Source organism: Prinia subflava, chromosome 12 (genome assembly GCF_021018805.1).
Source record: "Prinia subflava isolate CZ2003 ecotype Zambia chromosome 12, Cam_Psub_1.2, whole genome shotgun sequence".
Classification (NCBI taxonomy): Eukaryota; Metazoa; Chordata; class Aves; order Passeriformes; family Cisticolidae; genus Prinia; species Prinia subflava.
Genome location: NC_086258.1, coordinates 10,791,277 through 10,811,628, shown reverse-complemented (window position 1 = coordinate 10,811,628; position 20,352 = coordinate 10,791,277). Strand labels below are relative to the sequence as shown.

Below are 20,352 nucleotides of genomic sequence, written 5' to 3'. Positions count from 1 at the left end.
CGTGATTGCTCCATATTTCTTTGTAGCTGTCACCTTTGCAGGCCTGTCAATGCTCCTAATCTTTTTTCATTGCAATGTCAAGTTTTGGTAAGTGAAGAGGTGGAAGGTGGGACAGGGTGTGAGCAACACTGGGACCAGCTCCCTGAGCCACTCCTGCAGCCCTGTCCCTGGCAGGAGCCCACCCATGGGCTGCAGCACCCCAGGCAGAGGGGCTGGCGCCAGCATGTCGGGACAGCCAGCAGCCCCCAGCTCCCCTCCCTGCTCCCTGACATCCCTCCCCTCTCCCTGCCCTTTCTCTCAACACCATCCTCTGCCTTTTCCTCCCACCAGACCTGCTGATGCAGAGGTTCTGTTCCCACGGGAAGACAGCCAGTGCTGAGCCACCAATGCAGACCAGAACACATACTTTTAATATTCAGCATCTGGATAGACAATAAAAAACGGGACAAATAATCTAGTTGAGGCAATTACCTTAGCATAAATGTATATATTATTTATAAATGGCTTTGAATATATAAATAATATTGATAAAATTTGCATGAGTAAAAAGAGACATAATTACAAAATGATGCCTTAGAGTAGTGTATCCTGCTGGCTGCTTGCTGCCCTGATTCTCATTCAGTGGACCCTGCCCCAGTCCTCTTGTCCTGCTAAAAATGTGACATTACACATTTAACTGAGCTAAAAAAATAGAGCCTAAAACAAGGAAACCAGTTTAGAAAAGTCAGTGCTGCCTGAGCAGCTTTGGCTGGAGTTTGAGTGGGATTTTAGGATCCAGTGTTTCCTGGGGATGTAATTCAGGACAGGTTTCAGAGATCTGCAGAGACAAAAAGTGCCTTATCCAGCCTGGGGGCCATGGGGCTGAGGCCCTCAGGAATGCCAGGATGCCCCTCCCCACTGCCAGCAGTCACCACTGGGCCCAGGTGCCACAGCCCCGACCTGCTCTTCTCCTCCTCATGAAAGGGCCAGGAAACTCTATGGGCTTTTACTGAAACCACAAGTGGCTTTTGTAAAGTGAAATTCAGCAGCAAAGGGAGCACATAAACAGCAGAGCATAAACAGGAGCAGGGAGCTGAGCCCTTGCTGGTGCCGGAGCCGTGGCGGATGAAGTTGTCTGAGCCTGGCGTGTCCCACACGCGGCTCTTTAATAAAACTGGCTGAGATTTGTTGATAAGCCTGAAGCAAAGTCAATGTAAAGTGTCAATCCTGCCTGTTCACAGGAGCCTTTGGGGGTCAAGCTGCTTCCTTGCTATGATCATCATATCACAGATATGTCAGCTGTGTGCTAACTGTTTTCTTGTGGATGGTGCTCAGATCAGACACAAGATGCAGATAAGCCAAGGCAGAAGGGCTGGGGCCGAGCTGTGCCGTGCTGTTCTGTGCCATGCTGTGCCAGTCCTGGCTCACATGGCCCTGTGGGGCTTTGGCAGTCTGTCCTGCAGCCGTGCTGGCCAGGCCTGGGTGGCAAAGGCAGCTGGTGGCACTGACACATGGAGTGGGGCAGCCACGGGCACTAAATCCCATTTATCCCGTGGGCTCTGCCAGGCGTGCCAGGCTGTGCCAGGTGGGATGAGCAACTAATGGCTGCACAGTCTGCACTGAGTGAAGCTGAGAGAGAAGAAATCAAAAGAAGTGCGGTTTAATTAAGTATCAACCAAGATTTATGCAACTTTCTCCTTCATAAATATTAATAAGGAGCAAGTGGTGGCTCTGTGTGGCAGGCACTGTCGAGCCATGGAGGGATGTTAATTCCAGGCTCTTTGAGGTGGACTAAGTGTGACACAGAGCCTCTTTGATTTGGAATATTCCTTGGGTTTAAACGTTAAATAACATGAAGGGGGCTTTAGTGGGTAGTAAACCATTAGTGAGGCTGGGATTTGAACTCCAGTATGCATGTTGTGTATTCCACAATTGCCAAACTGATTAATGGCAACACTGCCAGAGGAGCTCCTTTGACACCACTGGGCGCCCCTGGCGGGATGGCAAAGGCCGGACTGGCAGTGCTGGGATGTGGGGCCATGGGAGCATGAGTGCCATGGGGGGCTGCAGAGGGGGCCCCAGGGATGGGGAGCAGGAGCAGGGACATCCAGGGCCACCCCCAGTCTCGCACAGCCCACAGGCAGTTATTAAAGGTGACACAGCCGGCCTGAGGAAGGACTTGCAGAGCCCACTAAATCTCCAGGCATCCCTTAAATAAAACTTTATGCTGGCTAATAAATTTTAATGGCACTTGTCAGTGCTTGGTAACTGCAATCATTTAACAGAGGAGGAGAAGCCCCTGTGTTGGAGCTTGGCTGTGCCATGCATGGTGGCTGCCGTGCCCTCTGTGCTGCCCTCTGTGCTGCTGCCTGCCCTGTCCACACAGAAACAAGCAAATCCTGCAGCTCCCTCTCTCCCAGTGGCAAACCATCCCTTCCTGGTGTGCACTGAGGAACAGGCATCTTCCGGGGCTTGAAAATAACTGCCCAAGGAGAGAAGAAAGGGCCCTGCAAGTGTGTTTGGGGACAGAAAGTGTGTTTGGGGACAGAAAATAAAAGCTTTTGCTTTTGGAACAATGCAATGTCATGTTTGGGATTTGAGGGGATATTATAAAGAACAATCAAAAAGTTTTCAATTTTCAAAAATTGCTTTTGAAGCCAACAGGTTTCTTGGATTTCATGAAAAAAAACCCCAGTAGTCTGGGAACTCATCACTAATTCAAAACACTTTTCAAACTTTACTCAGGACCCTGAGTCAGGTTTAACACCAGGTTTATCCAGCTGCAGCCTCTCTGAGCAGCCTTGGGCTGCGGTGCTGGGGCAGTGCCTGCTGTGGAAGTGCAGGTCCCTGCTGCCCTGCCCAGGGCCGGGCTCCCTCGGGTGAGATGGGTTTGTGCGCTGTGCCCGCAGCAGGGGCTGAGCACCGGGGGCTGCCCGCCACAGGCGGGAGAGAGCGGCTGCCTCCGAAGGTGAAATGTGGGAACACACCGGGCTGAACCTGAGGACAGGGGAACATCCTACAAGCAGCAGATCCTGGGGAAAGGATCAGCTCGCTCTGTGTAATAGCATTTCCTTCCTCGGCTCCTTCACCCGCTGCCGTGCAGCACGGCTGCACACTGAGATTTCATGTAATTTTGTTTTAGTGCAGAATTTAATGTTAAGTTTAAATATGTAATTATCTTTAATTGAAATTACATCCATGCTTTTCATTAACAAGATGCACAGAGTGAGCGGTGTAAGGCAGCGCCGTGCAGGAGCGGGGCTGGAGCGGGGCTGTCCCGGCCGAGTCCGCTCCGGACCCCGGGGCGGGCGTGGGGGACCCGGGGTGCCCCTGCCCGCGCCCTCCGCCCGGCCTGGCACCCCCGGCCCGCTCCCCTTGCGGGCAGGGATCCTCCCCCGGCCCTTCCCCCGGCTCTGGCCACGGACAGCCCGAGCAGCGCCCCCGGGCCCTGCCCCGACGGCGCCCCCGGCCCGGGGCTCCCGTGCCCGGCCCGGAGCCGCGCGGAGCCGCCGCGCCGGTCACCAGGGGGTAGCATCGGCCCGCGGGCCCCGCTGCGGCTGCACGGCGGCTCCTCCCGCATCCCCTGCTCCTCCTGCATCCCCCGCTCCTCCCGCATCCCCTGCTCCTCCTGCATCCCCCGCTCCTCCCGCACCCCCCGCTCCTCCCGCATCTCCCGCTCCTCCCGCTCCCCGGTACGCGGGCTCCCGTTCCCTCTCTGTCGCTCTGCCCCTTTCCCCGCACCACCCGCTGCTCCCGTTCCCTCGCTCCTGCTGCGTCCCCTGGCAACGCCCGGGTTTTGCGGGTTTCTTTTCCAAAGCATTTCGATAAGTGGTCCTAAAATCACATTTCCATAAGTGAACCTAAACCCGCATTTCACTGCGGGCCCGACCCCCGCTGTCAGGCTGCATAGGAAAAACCATCTGTTCCCCGATTCGGTCCTTTTCAGACCGCAGGGTCAGTGATTCAAGAGGACGTTAAACTAATCCAGAGAGACAACGTGGTTATGACTGTCTGGTGGCCCTTCTGGAAACCCCCATATCCTTTCAAATTCCTCACGGAGATCCCCTCCGGCGGCTCCGCTCCCTGGCGCCGCAGGGATCAGGACACCTCGGTTGGTTTGAGGAGAAAAGGATTGCCCCAGGTTGTAACTGTACAGTGAGAGGCCTTACAGAAGCTCTTGCTGAAAAGCAAACGGGCACTGTGTGGGCACAGGGCCATCCTCAGGGGTGGGGCTCACCCACCCCTCAGGGGCTGAAGCCTGTGCTCCCCATTTAAATTTCTCTCAACAATTATTTTAAAAGCAGGGAGAGTCACTGCTCCATGAACCATGAACTCGGGTCTTTGTTGCCTCCAAAGCAGTTCCTGCATCTTTTGCAAGCGTGAATCCTATGGATTCATACTAAATGCTCTCCAGCCTTGTTAGCAACAGCCAGTGAGACAATCAGCACATGCTAAAGTCCTGCTCTGACAGTGCAATCAATTAAATATCAATTAATCAGTTAATCAGTACACAGGATACACACCACAAGGTTATGATGGCCAGTTTCTAACCCTGGATGTTTCATGCCAGTCCCACATATGCAGCTTGAAAGGAATGTTATTTTCCTGGGGATGGTTTTAGACTGGGATTTCCAAGCTGTGGGGCAGGCACTCATGGACACAGCTAAAGAGCTTCCTTCCTCCACATCTCCTGTGTTTGCACCTTCTACCATGCTCATTTTCAGATACAAAATCACAGAGAATTTGGAGACAAAAGTGTTCAAGAATTTTGGAATTTGCTCCTGAAATGGACAAAACTAAATTTGCCATGGAAGCTGTCTCAGATTCCTCTTCCAGCTGCAGTGGCAGGACAGATGCCAAACTGCCGCTGTCCCAGCCCTTGCTCTAAGGGTCCTGTCTCTAGAGTACTCCTTGTTCTTCCTGCCTTTCTCCTTTGCTCCGTGACCTTTCACACTAGGACATCTCCCCATCTGTGTCCTTTCACCCTGTGAAGCCCTGAACACTTGTCCCAGTAAAGCCAGGACAGGTGGCCCCAGAGACCTTTTCACCTCGGGTATGTCCTGCCTGTGCCTTAACCTGATTTGGATGTGTCTGCGATGTGAGTGATACACCTACCCAGAGCCCAAGACCTCCAGAAGCCACTGCTCGTTTCCATAGACCCCCATAAATGGATAACTGGCTCTTTTAATCTTGTTACTAAATTGTAATGGAATTATCCCTCTAATCCTTTGGAGCAAGAGCAGAACTCAGCCACCAATATAAAATAAAATTTAAAAAAACCTACAGTAATCATAGATTTTTAAAGTATTTATTTTGTGCTGCTCTCAGATAGGCTATATTTAAAATTTTATTTCAGAGGAATAATGTCACATAGTGCACATTGTGGCTGCTCTGTGATTAAGTCCTTTTTAATCTGCCATGTGTGTGGAGGTGCAGTGCTTTCCCATCACAGCTCCTCCTGCCAGACTCCCATCAGCGGCGTTACCGGATTACCACAAAGAGGCGGAATTACCCAGCTCCAGGAGGGTTTTGCTCTGATCTGCTTAGCAGCCCAGGCCATGCCAGGGCAGGAGGGCTCAGGGATGTAAGCCTGTTTCCTTCTCAGGACCATGTGCTCCCCACTGCTCTATTTTCTCACAGGACACTTTCTAGCTGGTAAATCTGTTTAGAGTGATTGGTTCCTGTCTGTCTGTCTGTCTGTCTGCTTCCTCACAGGTAGGAGCTGCCAGGTTGGGTCGTTGGCACTGCTGACAGTGGGTTGGGAGGCAAAGATGGAGCCAGCAGATGGGGCAGCAGTGCTGGGAGCTGGGGCTGCCTGGGATTGTCACAGCAAGCACAGCAAAAGCACATTTGATCCAGAAACCACTGGCAAGAGGATGGGGAAGTGCAGCTGGCTCTGGAGCCTGAGGTCCCTGGTGCCATCAGGAAAAGGCAGCTGGTGCTGCCACGGTCAGTGCCCGGAGCCATCCTGCTGTCAGCCCACACCGTGCTGCCTCCTTCCAGCACTCTGCAGTACCAGGCTCTGCCCTTGCTGTCCACCCACAGCTCCCAGACCTGAGCTCCAGGGGAAGGTGGTGACGCAGAGACGGGGACTGCGGATCAGAGGCTGCGACCAGGCCAGGCAGGGCACGGCGAGAGGGGCTTTGCTTCCCACAGCACAGGCCTGATGGTGTGGGTGCACAGGGGAGATCATCTGGCTGATGCAGGAACATCCTCTGGAAACAGATGGGCCATGGCCAGAAACACGTCCCCGGCGCGGGGCTGGCGGTTCGTGCGAGCTGGAGGGGGAAACGTGAGGGAGCTCCAGCCCTGGCACGTGGGCGAGGCAGGGGGTGGGAGTAGAGGGTTAGGGATGTGCCAGCGTCCTGTCACAAAGCATTTGCTGACCTTTCCATAAATATTTCTCAGAAAGGCTAAGTGCCCGGGTCAGCTCTGAGGGTGCCGTGCCGCGCTCAGCGCTGCGCCGGGGGCTGCTCTGACAAATGGCAGCTGACCCCAGCGGGGCGGGGGCTGCTGCCGGCCACGGCTGCTGCCCGGGCAGGTGAGGCTTTAGGGAAATTAATGCAATTTTGCCCTCAAAAATGGGAATGCTGCAGAACGCAAAACATTCATGAAATGCTGCTTCTCACTGGATGGCTTTGCCTGGATTTTCTAACCCCAAATGGAAGAGGTTTTATCTGTTCCCATTGAAAACACCAGATATGAAGTGGAAAGAGTTTAGTGGAAGGTCACATCACCTGACTTAAAACAACACTACATGAGGAGAAAAAAAGAGCTTCACTGGCATGATTTAAAATGTGAAGTGTGTTCCCTCTTTTTTTGTCATTTGATGGCAGAAATTACAACATGGAAATGAAAGCTTGGAGATTCATACAGTGAATCTAATAGCCCAGGCCCTGAAAATCCTGTGCTGCTACACTCAGTCACCCCATAAGCACAGTCTGGCAGAAGGATGTACTGTGGCTGGCATACACTTCAGTTCTACCAGTTGGCAAAAAATCTGGTGGTTTCTTACATCACCTTAACTCAGGGTCACACTGGAGCAGCTTGCATTGGTGAAAATGAAGCTGACTCAATAGCACTGGTGACAAACCCATGTGAGTGTCTGAGGCTGCTCTAGGTGAGCTGGGCTGGGGTGGAGCAGCTGCACACGCTGCTCTGGGTCCTCGCACACTGCCCTGGCCACATCTGTGAGCAGGCAGTCCACGGGGAGGGAGGCAAAGAGAGCCTTGCTGCACCACGAGCCCTCAGCACGCCTCCCTTCCCATGGCAGGTACCCGGCACAGCAGCGCTGTCCTGGGCTCTCTTCTGCTCCCACTCTGACCCAGCTGTCTGGGGCTGTGCACGGCTGCTCCCTGCTTGGCTCACCTCCGGCTGCTTCCCCTCCTGCCTCCTGGAGAGGCTGGCACAGGGCGTGGGTCTGCCCAGGGTGTGCCAGCAGGGTAACCCCGCACAGCCTCGGCACTGCCTGCGGTGCTCAGGAGGCTCAGGAGGCTCAGGAGGCTCAGGAGGCTCAGGAGGCTCAGGAGGCTCAGCAGGCTGGCAGCAGCAGCAGCAGCAGCAGCAGCAGCAGCGGCAGCAGCAGCAGCAGCAGCAGCGGCAGCAGCAGCGGGGGCTCCGCTCTCTCCCGCCCCGCCCGCGGTGCGCGCTCGGGGCTGTTCCATTACGCGTGAGTGCAGGAATGCGTGTGCCTGGGAATGCCTTGGGCCCCAGCCTGCAGAGATTTATGTACGTGCTTAACTCTTAGCAGATGAGAAATCCCATTGAGACTATGCATATGCTACAGGTTAAAGACAGGCATAAAGCTTTGAAGAGTCTAAATCTTGGATTATAAAGATTATAAATTTTCAGAGGACAAGGACGGCCTCAGTCTGGACGGCAGCAGGGTCCTGCAGGTGAAGGACAGCTCCTGCCTGCAGCTGCACCACCTCACCATCCTCCCCTGGCAGGTACCTGCGGGCAGGCCTGCCCCGGTGTGCAGCCCCTGGGTGCCTGCATGCCCGAGGAGGGGCTGGGCAGGCTGGTGCTCATGCTGTGGTGTCAGGGAATGCATTTCTCAGCACATCGGCTTCAGCAAGCCACAGGAAAGGGAACGCAATGAGAAACAGATGATATACCCATTCCTGGAGCTCCTAAAGTCACAATCAGGACTGTGCAGTGAGTAGCAGGCAGCTGGTGACCAGGAGAGCCCAGGGGTGCAGGGCTCTGCGTGGGCATCGGCCCCTTGCCTGCTGCCTGGGGAGCCGATGCAGCAAGAACTGAATACAGGAACTGGGGCTGTGCCTGAGGCTGCCAGAGCAGCCTTGCTCAGGGAGGGCTGCTGCCAGGCAGCAAAGCCCACGGGGCAGGTCTGGTGTTTGGGGTGCCAGCTGGGCCCCAGTGACCCAGCCCTGTCACTGGGAATGTCACAGCGTGAGAGTGGCTTCCGCCACCCAGCTTTGCTGGGTACAATTTCCAAAATATGGGGCAAGGGGAAACTATTTCCTGCTTCTCTGGACTTTTAATTCATATTTTCACAGCTCTGCCTGTCCTAAATCCCAAGCAGATGGTGCAACTCAGCCCAGCTCCTCAGTTTGATGATCCCTGGGGCCTTCCTGCAAAGTGTACATTTCAAAGGATAATTCCACGAGCACTTCTTACCCTGATCTGGAGCCTTCTGAGCATCCATGTCCTTCATCCCTCTTCACACAGCCCTGCCCTGCCTCACAAGAGCTTCCACGGGAATTACCTTTTCCATTTAAGAGGTTGGTGGAGTCACAGGCTCTTATGGCCTTTGAAGAAGAGAGAGCTCTGAAATGCAAGAACCAAAAGAAAAATTAAAAGAGAAAAGGAGGAAAATCCCCTTATGACTTCCCTGATTTATCCTGCAGAAACTGGGGCCACCCCCAGCCCCTGAGCAGGGTAAGCTGTCCCCCAGCCTGAGGTGACACGGTGGGCAGATTTTGTCCTCTGCAGAGGAGCCCCTTCCCTGCACCCGCAGCCCCTTTTTGTGCTCGAGGAGCATTTCTGCACTAACAAACCCCGTTTGATAATTGCGTTGCAAAAGCCTCACTCTGAATATTTAATAGAATTATTGCTAGTTATCAGCACGGGGAGGTGATAAATCACTGCCGCCTTTGCCCACCACCAGCCAGAGCCATTAGTGGGTTTCAATCATGGTTCCCACCCTGCCCTCGGGCTGGGATGACCATGAATTAAAAAGAAAAACAAACAATCAACCTTCCCCCCCTCCCCATCGCCCCTCTCCGCTCCCCAGGCTCCATCCCGCTAAGAAATAAAGCAGAAAGCAGCGCTGAGGGGCTGTGGGCTGGGTCCCGCTGCCCCAGCACCGCACGCCCCGGTTCCCAGTGCCCTCGCCCCCCGCTCTGCCCCCTCCGCGCAGGAACGAGGTGATCTTTTAGCTGCCCTTTGTCTTGGAAAAAAAATTAATTCTCATTTGCATTACCTCGACTAAATGTCACCCACCGATATTTTGTTAGACATTAGCAATGCTGGCAGAGAGGGGCACGGGATAATTGCGTTCTGCCTAGCGCTGGGATTTACATAATTTCAGACAGCAATTAAAGAATCCCTGGGAATTTTTTTTTTCCCTTCCAACCTCTCCTACAAAGAAAGTGTTCGTTTACATTAAGCGCTCAGCTCCTCGCTGTTCATTTGCATAAAATTAAAGGTTTTTGTGTTCTGGAACAGCAGGGTAACATTTAAAATTCCGTTTCAAAAAGCTCACCTTAGAATAATAAAATGTTAATATCATTTCACGGGCTGGAGAAGGTTGCCAGCTGCCTTTCACTTCAAACTTTTACCCAATACTAACTGTTAGGGTGGGTGATATTACTATTATTTTTTTTTTGTTAAGATATAAACTTTCTTGAAAAAGTGGAGGGCTGTGAATGTGCTTCTGGATGGGTCTCTGCAGGGCTACTCCAGAGCAGAATGTTTGTTTACTCCATAGTTTTTTAATTAAAAAATCATGCAAAAGAGCAGCAGCGGAATATTATAGGCTTTAATGTGCCGTCATACTCCATACTAGGAGAGGAAATGCAATTTGGACCGAACCCCACTCATTTGCATTCACGAACACCAGCGACTTCAGCCCCGGGGCCGGGGGAAAGAGAGCTGAGCCCAGTCCTTGCTCCCCGCCTGGGGATCCCTCCAGGCCCCCTCCCTCCTGCAGGCTCCCCTGCAGCCCAGGCCAGAGGAGCAGCACTTGCACAGCTCCAGCACTCACTGGGCTCCCACCCATCCACACCCTGCAGGACCCCTGGAACTGGGGCTCCCACCCATCCACACCCTGCAGGACCCCTGGAACTGGGGCTCCCACCCATCCACACCCTGCAGGACCCCTGGAACTGGGGCTCCCACCCATCCACACCCTGCAGGACCCCTGGAACTGGGGCTCCCACCCATCCACACCCTGCAGGACCCCTCGCTGCGATCTCCCAGGACCGGCAGCCCCCGGCCAGTGGCCGCAGCCCTGCAGCCATCGAGGAGGGGCCTGGGGGCTCCGAGGGGCTCTGAGCCCACCGTAGGCGGGACAAGGCTGGAGCTGGGCCCGAGCTGTCTGACCTGAAGCTCCCTCAGCCATCAGCTGCATTCGTTCTGAGCCCTCTGTCAGCTCTGAATAATAATAAAAGGATGTTTCTGTTTGAGGATGACGCTGTTAAGGTCCCTGGGTGACCTCGCCTGTGTCACCAGGGTCTCTCACCCGGGCAGTACCTTGTCATCAGCATCGCCCACCCCGTGCGCTGCGGGCAGAGGCCCCAGTGGGGCGGGAGGTGCTAGGGAGGGGACAGTGCCTCCCCCAGTGCCCCCAGTGCGGCCAGACAGGGGCCACCCCGCAGGGCTGCACCCCCGGTTCACCCTGCACGGCTGCCCTGGAGCGCGGCACCAAAGCACGGGCAGGGTGCCCGTTCCATAGGGAGGGTGCCCGTTCTGTGGGGCAGGAATGCCCGTTCCATAGGGCAGGGTGCCCGTTCCATAGGGCAGGAATGCCCGTTCCATAGGGAGGGTGCCCGTTCCGTGGGGCAGGGGTGCCCGTTCCATAGGGAGAGTGCCCGTTCCATAGGGAGGGTGCCCGTTCCATAGGGCAGGGTGCCCGTTCCATAGGGAGGGTGCCCGTTCCGTGGGGCAGGAATGCCCGTTCCATAGGGCAGGGTGCCCGTTCCGTGGGGCAGGGGTGCCCGTTCCGTAGGGAGGGTGCCCGTTCCATAGGGAGGGTGCCCGTTCCATAGGGCAGGAATGCCCGTTCCGTGGGGCAGGGGTGCCCGTTCCATAGGGAGGGTGCCCGTTCCATAGGGAGGGTGCCCGTTCCATAGGGCAGGGTGCCCGTTCCGTGGGGCAGGGGTGCCCGTTCCGTAGGGAGGGTGTCCCCGGCACCCCCAGGCTCTGCCGGGCCCCACGGGCACAGGCCGGGCCCCCGCGCTGCCCTGCCCGGCTCGCAGCCCCCGCCAGCGCTGGCACTGCCCCTCCGGCCACCCCCGGCCCGCCCGGGGTCCCTGCCCGCCCTGTCCCCGCTGTCCCCGCCGCTGTTCCCTCACGGGGGACAAGGGAAGCAGGCGAGGAGGGAGCAGCTCTTCCACCTGGCGTCCTCTTGCCTGCCACCGTTTGGGGCTGCTGTAGGATTGTAGCAAAAAGCGTCTCATTAAAAATGAATCCGAATCGCAGGCGTTGTGGGAGGATATCGAGCACAGCCTGCAGTCCCTGGTGCCCGTGCTGGATTCCTGCTTTCGTCTCCGGGCCACTGAAACTCCCACCTGCCTGCCAAGAGTGCCACGTTTCCTTCACGACTGGGGAGGGAATCGGCGGCTTCGCCATCCATCAGGCACAGGGCAGGCCCACGGCGACCTGCTGCAAAGGTGTTCCGAACCCTCCCGCATTTCTGGGAGGTGGGAATTACCCTCGCTGTATCCCTGTAAAACCCGATAGCAGTCCGGATCAGCACGCTGTGTGCCTCACACGAGAGCTCACAGGTGCCAGCCCAGTGCCCGCCAGTGTCCCTGTCACCCACGCCTGCTGTGCCAGGACACATCCCCAGCCCCGGGTTCTGTGCTCCTGACACGCTCCCGGGAGGCTCCGAAAGCCAACACCAAGCCCAGCTGCTGAGGGGAACAAAGCAACGAGCAGGCAGCAGAGCTGAGGAATGAAAGCTTTTACCGGGGGAAGAGTGTGGTAACCCAATGAAGCAAACTTAAAAACAGAAAGGAAAAAGATTTGCTTTGGAATTTCTCTTAGGAAAAGTCATTAATTCCTTTTAAAATTTTTCATTTCAAAATTTGTTTTCATTACTTTTACATTATTTTATGACATCAGTAGTAGTGCATAATGTGACCTGTCATATCATGTCAAGTCATGTCATAATATGCATAATAGTAGAGAAGTGCATAATATTACGTGTCATATTGACATAATCAGAATATTCTATTATTATTGACTTTGTCAAACTAATTATAAAAAAGGCATGAAATACTTTGCTGCAGAAAATAAGATTAAGAAGATGCAAGCTATAAAAAATTAGTTATTTCCCTTTGCAGCCACATTTTTAGGTATTTTTCAATGTATTACTATGAAAATATTCACATTAGCATATTACATCATGTTATGCACAGCTGTATGTAACTCCATGAAAAAACGGAATAAGATAAATTAAACCAGTCCAAGTCAAATTTTCTGTTTAAAACTATTTCTTTTTTTTTTTTCATAATTGACAATTCTCAAAACAAAAATCAGCAAATTCTTCTCTATGTGAAATCTAAAAGTCCCTCTTATGAAATCCTTACCTGCGAGCAGCAGCTGTAAACAAGACCCTGTGTGCAGAGTCAGGCACTGGGGCTGGGGAGGGGGCACAAGGAGGGGCTGAGGGGGCTGGGGCAGGGCTCAGCCTGCAGAAGAGGAGGCTCAGGGGGACCCTCTGCTCTGCACAGCTCCTGACAGGTGAGGGGTCGGGCTCTGCTGCCTGGGAACAAGGGACAGGAGGAGGGGAAACAGCTTTAAATCGTGCCAGGAAGGTTTCGATTGGTATTTGGAACAATCTCTTGAGGGAAAGGGTGGTCAGGCATTGGCAGAGGCTGCCCAGGGCAGTGTGGAGTCACCTTCCCTGGAGGGGTTCAAAAGCTGTGCAGATGTGGCACTTGGGGCGGGGGTTCCTGGTGGCCTTGGCAGCGCTGGGTTGGACTGGATGATCTCAGAGGGGTTTTCCAAATTTCAGAACTGCTGCCAGCCCATGGTGCCCGTGGAGGGCAGTGCTGGTGGCTCCCTGCAGGGTGTGGCACTCGTGGTGTCAGCCACGCCCGGGGTGTGCACAGCCCTGCTGCCCCCGGGAATTCTAATTGACTCGCACATTATAAATTGCCAAAGTTGGTTGTGATTGCTGTGAAGAATGGTACTTTAAAGGACTCAATATCTCTATACCTCCCTTTGATAAACATTGGCTTTCTGAGTTTAGATCTTATTTATTTACCCTTGGAGCAGGTTCATTACTATGTATTAGGTAGATATGACATATTTATGGAAATACGGGGACTCTTTGTGGAATATATTAAGATTAAATAAATCATTGACTATGTGGTCAAGAACTGCAGCAATCCTGATGAATGACTCCATGGGTTTTTTTTTGGATCCTTGTATAATTTTAAGAGCCATCTGCTTTGTCTTCCTGTGCTCCTGCAGAACTTCCTGCACCGCCTCGAACACGCTGGGGAAGGCAGGATGGGACCTTCCCTGGGAGGAATCTCCAGGTCCCAGGTGCCCCATAGGGAAGACACCTGGGAGACTGCCAGATACTGAAACTCACTCCTGGGAACCTGCTTAGCAAGCTGAGAAATGGTTCCAATTTGGTTATCCCACATCCCATCCACTGTGATCTGCCGTGCGCAGCCATTAGCCAATAAATTTACATATCTAATGGTGCATTTTCCCAAATTAGTGATAATTACATTTAAAACAGCTATTTTGGTACAAACCAAGGAGAGCCACAGCTAATGACGTAGACGTGATTTCCTGTGTCTCGTGGCCTCAGTACAGACACTGGAGATGGGCAGAGCACAGTCCATGGAGCCAGAGCTCCCAAGCACTCCTTGCACCGGGCTCCTCCTCCAGGTGCATTTGCTTGCCAGCACCTTTGCTGCCATTAAATACCTGCTCCCCACGCTGCCCTCCTGGGCTGCCAGTGTCCTGCAGGGGCACCGGGCACAGGCTGGGCAGGGCACGGGCAGGGAATGTGCCACGTGTGCCTTTGGGCTCAGGACAACTAACAAACACCTGCAGATACTGGGGGATTCTTAAGGATAGTTAAGTAGCAAACTATCTGTTGATAATAAAATTTGCTTGCTTCTCACAGATATCCAATTTGCCTACTATCCAAAGAAAGGAATTGGGTGTCTGCTTCCTAAATTGTTTTAATCTCTGGCGAGGAGTGCTTCTGGCAGAGTCCCTCAGCTGGAAAATAGGAAATGAGTTAAAAACAACAGACAAACGTGAATAATGCAGAGCTTAAGATGTCTGATCATGATCTTGAGGAGAGAAGTTTAAGCAGATTCCTCCATCCACCTGCCTGTGATCCCCTGGGAGGGAGTGCACTCTTCCTGGGTAAAATGCCAGCTCAGGTCTGGCAGTGACGTGCACTCTCCCCCAATGTGGGAGCAAGTGGGGACGTGGCTTCCCCGGGCAGAGGAGCCTTGGTGCCCCCTCACCAGGCTGGGGGGATCCCCACAGTGCTGGGGACTGACAGGACTCCATGGGCTCCAGAGCCTTGCCCAGGCTTTAACATTTGTGATCTTGTTTGTTAATCTTCCTTCGAGGCACTCACGCACATCCCGTGCTCTGACCCCCACATGCACCCCACACACCCACCCAGGTGCCAGGTGCCCGCTGCCCTCACCTGCCCTCCACACCCTCCCCACCTGTGCCCGGGCCACCTGCACATCCCTGCCATCGGGCTGCACCTTTGCTTTAGCTTTCTAAATACTCTCTCAAAAGATCCTCAGACATTTTTTCACAATAGCATGAAAGGTTTTCAAGAAATCATGAAATCCTGGGGAAAAAAATAATCTCCTGCTCGTCTCCTGGTGAGAGGCTCTGTGTTCTGTAACTCTGCAGTCACAGTCACCTCTCTGTGACAGTAACTGAGCTCTTCCAGGCACAGAGGCCCCTGGGCATGAAGGTGCCCCCCAGGAAGAGCCCAGGACAGCCCCACAGCAGCCTCCTGCCCAGGCCAGCCCTGTGCTGTGCCCCAGGCTCGGGTCCTGTGCTGTGCCCCAGGCTCAGTCCTGTGCTGTGCCCCAGGCTCGGGTCCTGTGCTGTGCCCCAGGCTCGGGTCCTGTGCTGTGCCCCAGGCTCGGGTCCTGTGCTGTGCCCCAGGCTCAGCCCTGTGCTGTGCCCCAGGCTCAGTCCTGTGCTGTGCCCCAGGCTCAGCCCTGTGCTGTGCCCCAGGCTCGGGTCCTGTGCTGTGCCCCAGGCTCGGGTCCTGTGCTGTGCCCCAGGCTCGGGTCCTGTGCTGTGCCCCAGGCTCAGTCCTGTGCTGTGCCCCAGGCTCAGTCCTGTGCTGTGCCCCAGGCCAGCCCTGTGCTGTGCCCCAGGCTCGGGTCCTGGCATGGCCAGCGCTGCCACCACTGCAGCTCGCCCCAAATCCGCCCTGCACCCTCTCCTGCCACCGGAGCCCCCAGAGCCAGCGTGCTGCTTTCAGAATGGATCCCATTTTTCTTCTCCTCGTAATCCTCACCCCTTCCATGAGGACAGAGATCTGGGTGTTGCACTAGCGGCAGTAGCTGCCCTGAACACCAAAGGAAATGCTCCTTCCCATCATGCTAAGTGAAACAATTCAAACCGGGAAAATCTTGATAAAAGTTTAATTAGGAAAACGGACTCCATCTGTAACGTATCCCTGTTCTCCCCATGTATTAACCCTTTTGCCATAAATCTGCCACCCTTGAAGAAACCTGCCTTCCTCACAAAACCTACTCAGGGTTCACATTATTTTAATCAGTTAGAGGGGTTTAATACATTATTGATTTTTAGGAGAATTGAAAAAGCTCCCGTATTAAGTCCAGGTTGCTTATTCTTTCTGTATATGACATTCAGGTACTTGTGAAAAATTATACCAATTATGAAATCAGCCATTTACTGCTTCAAAGTGCAATCAGTTGTCACACTGGAAAGCACTTGCTCCTGAATATTATTAGTTGGGCTATGTGCACAGGAAAGTGCTGAGAGGAAAGACTTTAACCAAAGGGCAATTGCATGAAATTTACTTAGAAATAGCTATTTATCACCCTTGGATTTCCTACTGTTCAAATCCACTGCAGACACTTTATGGAATGAAACAGCCATCTCACCAACGTAACTCAGCCAACTGAGGGGTTTTTTCCTCACTGACATTAAATGAAAAATTTAGAAGTCATTGTAACAGCTTAAAGATGCATTATCCTTTTTGATGTGCAATTTTAGCTTCATATCAAAAGCCATATAAAATAACCCCCGCACAAACACAAAAAAGGAACTTTTAAAAGTTTTATGACATGTAGTTCATCTTACCTTTTATGCATCTACCAGGCACAGCTTCTCCTGCTGTTCTCAGAGACCATTGCGTGATTACCACGATGGGGGAGAAAATATTGCCATAGCAGCAGCAGAGCCAGCCAGAGGAAGGATTATTCTCTGGAGCCTGGGAAGCAGAGGGGGAAGCTGAGCTCGCCACACCAGCGAACGCCTCCAAAGTCAGCGCGGCGGAATCGCGGCAGAGCTGCCCTTAGAGGAGCCTTCGGTTGTGTCACAAACTGCCACCATTAATGGGCTTTGCTGCAGGCAACGGAGTGAGAGGGAACATAAATTAGAGAGAGGACATTCAAGAGAAATTTCTAGCCCAGTAAAGATGTCTTGTCTGCTTGTTTTCCAGAGCAGACAAGAATTTTGGAAGGCAAGGGCAACTTCTTGAAGTCGGAATGAACCCGGTCAGCCTGGGAGTGCTGGCACAGCACAAGTATCGTGCAGGACCAACAGGAATTCGATTCCTGACAAATGTGACCACTGCTCCTGTGCATCTCCCTGGCTGCATGCACCACCCAGGGTGAGCACTGCCACCTCACACACCTCACGTGCAAGACAATGCTTCTTCCTCTTCTAATTTTCCAGGTAAAACGCATAACAGGACTGGAACAATTGCCATGTTGGAAGCACGGTCAGGGGGACAGTGGGCAGCCTGGATACAGCACCACTCACTGTGGGATTGCAAACAATGCTCCCACAGAAAAATGGGAAAGCAGCTCTTGACCCACTGGGTCTTGAAGATCTAAACCAGGAGCGAAGTGCAGCCCCCTTACCTTGGCATACAGGTGGCTTTTCCACAAGAACCAATGTCTGAATGGGTCTAAAAGTTTGGAGGCAACACAGAATGCTTCCCACATGCTCTGGAAAGGTCCAGATCTGGCACGTAGGAGGTACAGAAACAGTCTCATCCTCCTCACACACAGCTGGATCTGCTGCTGGGCAGATCAGGGATCTGCTGGTACCACAGCTGAGGGCTGGGCACCCACTGCTTGAGCCACGAGCCATGCTGGATGAGCCAAACATGCAGCAAGGACAGTTTGTGCTATTTGCCAAACCCCACACTCAAGGAAACAGGCAACTTCAAAATTATGCTGTTCTAGAATTTCAGGTCCAAATGAAGAAGGGGAGAGGAGATGCTCAGGGGAGCTGCTGCTCTGACCCCAGCACTGTGTGTGGGCACCACGATTCAGGCATGGCATGGTACAAACTGCAGCAACAATAGTCTTAACAGGTGATGCCAACCAAGGCCTAACAGCTAGCTTTACAGCACAGAAATAATGCAAAACCAGAACACTTATGATATTTTAACTTAGCAAAAGGATTGTTATAAGACCATTTAATTTAATAAATAGTAAAGTATGTATAAACGAGCCATTTCATAAAGTGTTACCAATTTCTTATACACAATAATATGATTTGCACAAACGTTTGTCCTTGAGGCAATAGAAATTTTCTTTGCAAATCAATCCTTGCAGGGATTGTAATTAGTATCCGCTAAGGCAGCTCGCAGTACCTGTAGCTGTGTTTCTCCCATAAAAGCCCTGATTGCTGCAAGCTCTCGCACAAAGCTAACGACACAGAAGGAAAATGCACACGTTGTCTAGACTATTCATTTTAATCAGGCAAGAGTGATTTTTTGTGGCCCATTTGATATGACTTTTACACAAGATACAAACTCACTCCACAGGGGCTGGCAGAAAAGGTCAACACTGCTGTATAAAAATACATTTAAAGAAGGAGTTTAGAAAAGCAAAAACTGCAGCCAAGGCCCAGCATTGCTCAAGCAGAGCTGCAGATGTTTTATCTATCTGTGTGATTTCTGAGAAATTGATAAATCTACCAGTTTTTATTGAATGCATAAAATTTAAAAAAAAAAAATAGGGACTTATTTTCTGCCCAGGATCCAGAGGGACAAAAGCCACAATCCAGCAGTCCCTGCTCTGGGACATGCCACCCGAGGGTGCCCACATATCCTCTGGTGGCTGTCACAGGATGCTGGCACCCCTTGGCACGGCCACAGCCACACTGGGAGTGGCTCTGCACTGACATGGGAGCAGGAGCCCTCTGGTCCCTTGAACACAGCACGGTCAGGGGTGCCTGTCTGTCGGGGGGCTCGCCTGGAGCACCCCACTGCCCTCAGCTGCACTCTCAGTGCCCCCAAACTGCACAGCAGGAGCTGTTTTATTCTGTGAATAGGGTCTAAAATTCCAGCTGTAGGTCTGAGTTCCAGCTTTAATCATGCCATTCATCATCATTACCCACAGTCACTCCACTCGCTACCCCAAAGGCAGCAGCAGGGGCAGGGGCTGATGCTCTCTGTCCCTTTCTCCCTCCAAAGGAAGAGAAGCCAGGCATCAGTAAGATCATTGATCTGGAGCGTTCCTGTCCTCCTGAGCAAGGAGGAGGTTAATTTATCACAGGTTGGAGAAAACCCAGTCTTTAAATTCTCTGCTTGCTCTTAATTAAACAAAAACCAACTGTGTTTGCTAAGCCTTACTCCAAGGACCCAGCTGCCCCGGCTCTGCAGCTGAGTGCAGGCAAAGTCCTCCAGGCACAGACCTGTCTTGGGGGACTGGGCTGATCCCTCTTCTGTCCCTGCTGCAAAACAACCAGGATAAGTGTGGCTGCATCTGCCTGGGCTCAGGACCCTTGTGCTCCCTGAATGCAATAGTCCACATGGGACAGTACGGGCAGGGGGAGAAGGTCCTTCAGGGATGGCATCTCCTGTCCAGGGAGCAAACCCTGCACCCAGCTCCCACCACAGCCACAGCTGCCTCTGCGCCAGGTGCTCAGAGCAAGAGCAGCCAAGTCCACGGCAAACCTGGCTGCGAGGCTGCCTGGAGATTTCCTCGGCATGCTCCAAGGTGTGAGGGAGAGATTAATCTTAATAATTACTGTCCTTAGCTTGCCTGGCTCCATCCAAGCGCTGGTCTCCCCTGGAAACATGCAGGTCTCCCTGTGCCCCAGCCTGCCCTGCCAGGGCTGCTCCAGGGGGCTGCACCCAGCCTGCTGAGAATCCCTCCATCCCAGCTGCCAAGCTCTGCAGCGCCTCGAGGCTTTTCCCCTCCTGTCCACGAAGTAAATGAAGTGGGGAGAGCAATACAGTGCGCGCTCGCCGAGACTGACAAGCTTGAGCCTCTCCTGGAGCTGCTGTGCTGGTATTAAACAGACAAGACAAGCTTGCAGTCAGTTATCGGCCAAAAAAATAATGAAGGAACAAGTCAGCAGAGCAAAGCCAAGTCACCCGGACCAGCCAAGTGGAGAATTTAATTTCGCACAGGTTCCCTGGCAGCAGAGTGTCTCAGTGTCGCTGCCCCGAGTGCTCCAACAGCTCCCGCCCGGCAGCCGCAGCCGCTGCACCCCCGGGGCCGGGGCAGTGGGACAGGGGTGCCCTGACAATCTATCCATCCCCCAGGCCGGGGCAGTGGGACAGGGGTGCCCTGGCAGCCTCTGCATCCCCCGGGCTGGGGCAGTGGGACAGGGGTGCCCTGACAATCTATCCATCCCCCGGGCTGGGGCAGTGGGACAGGGGTGCCCTGACAATCTATCCATCCCCCAGGCTGGGGCAGTGGGACAGGGGTGCCCTGACAATCTATCCATCCCCCAGGCCGGGGCAGTGGGACAGGGGTGCCCTGGCAGCCTCTGCATCCCCCGGGCTGGGGCAGTGGGACAGGGGTGCCCTGGCAGCCTCTCCATCCCCCGGGCTGGGGCAGTGGGACAGGGGTGCCCTGGCAGCCTCTCCATCCCCTGGGCCAGGGCAGTGGGACAGGGGTGCCCTGACAATCTATCCATTCCCCGGGCCAGGGCAGTGGGACAGGGGTGCCCTGGCAGCCT

The 20,352-nt window shown here is 53.6% G+C and overlaps 1 long non-coding RNA gene across 1 annotated transcript in view; it reads right to left on the bottom strand.

Annotated features, from left to right (window-relative positions):
- Window positions 1–8,027: 8,027 nt before the first annotated feature.
- The window catches only part of LOC134556853 (uncharacterized), a 28,337-nt gene continuing 16,012 nt past the window's right edge, over window positions 8,028–20,352 (bottom strand). Inside the window, exons 2-3 of the long non-coding RNA XR_010081946.1 lie at window positions 16,507–16,770; window positions 8,028–8,769 (exon numbers count right to left, since the gene is read on the bottom strand). This is a non-coding gene — a long non-coding RNA (uncharacterized LOC134556853). The remainder of the gene's footprint in view (window positions 8,770–16,506; window positions 16,771–20,352) is intronic.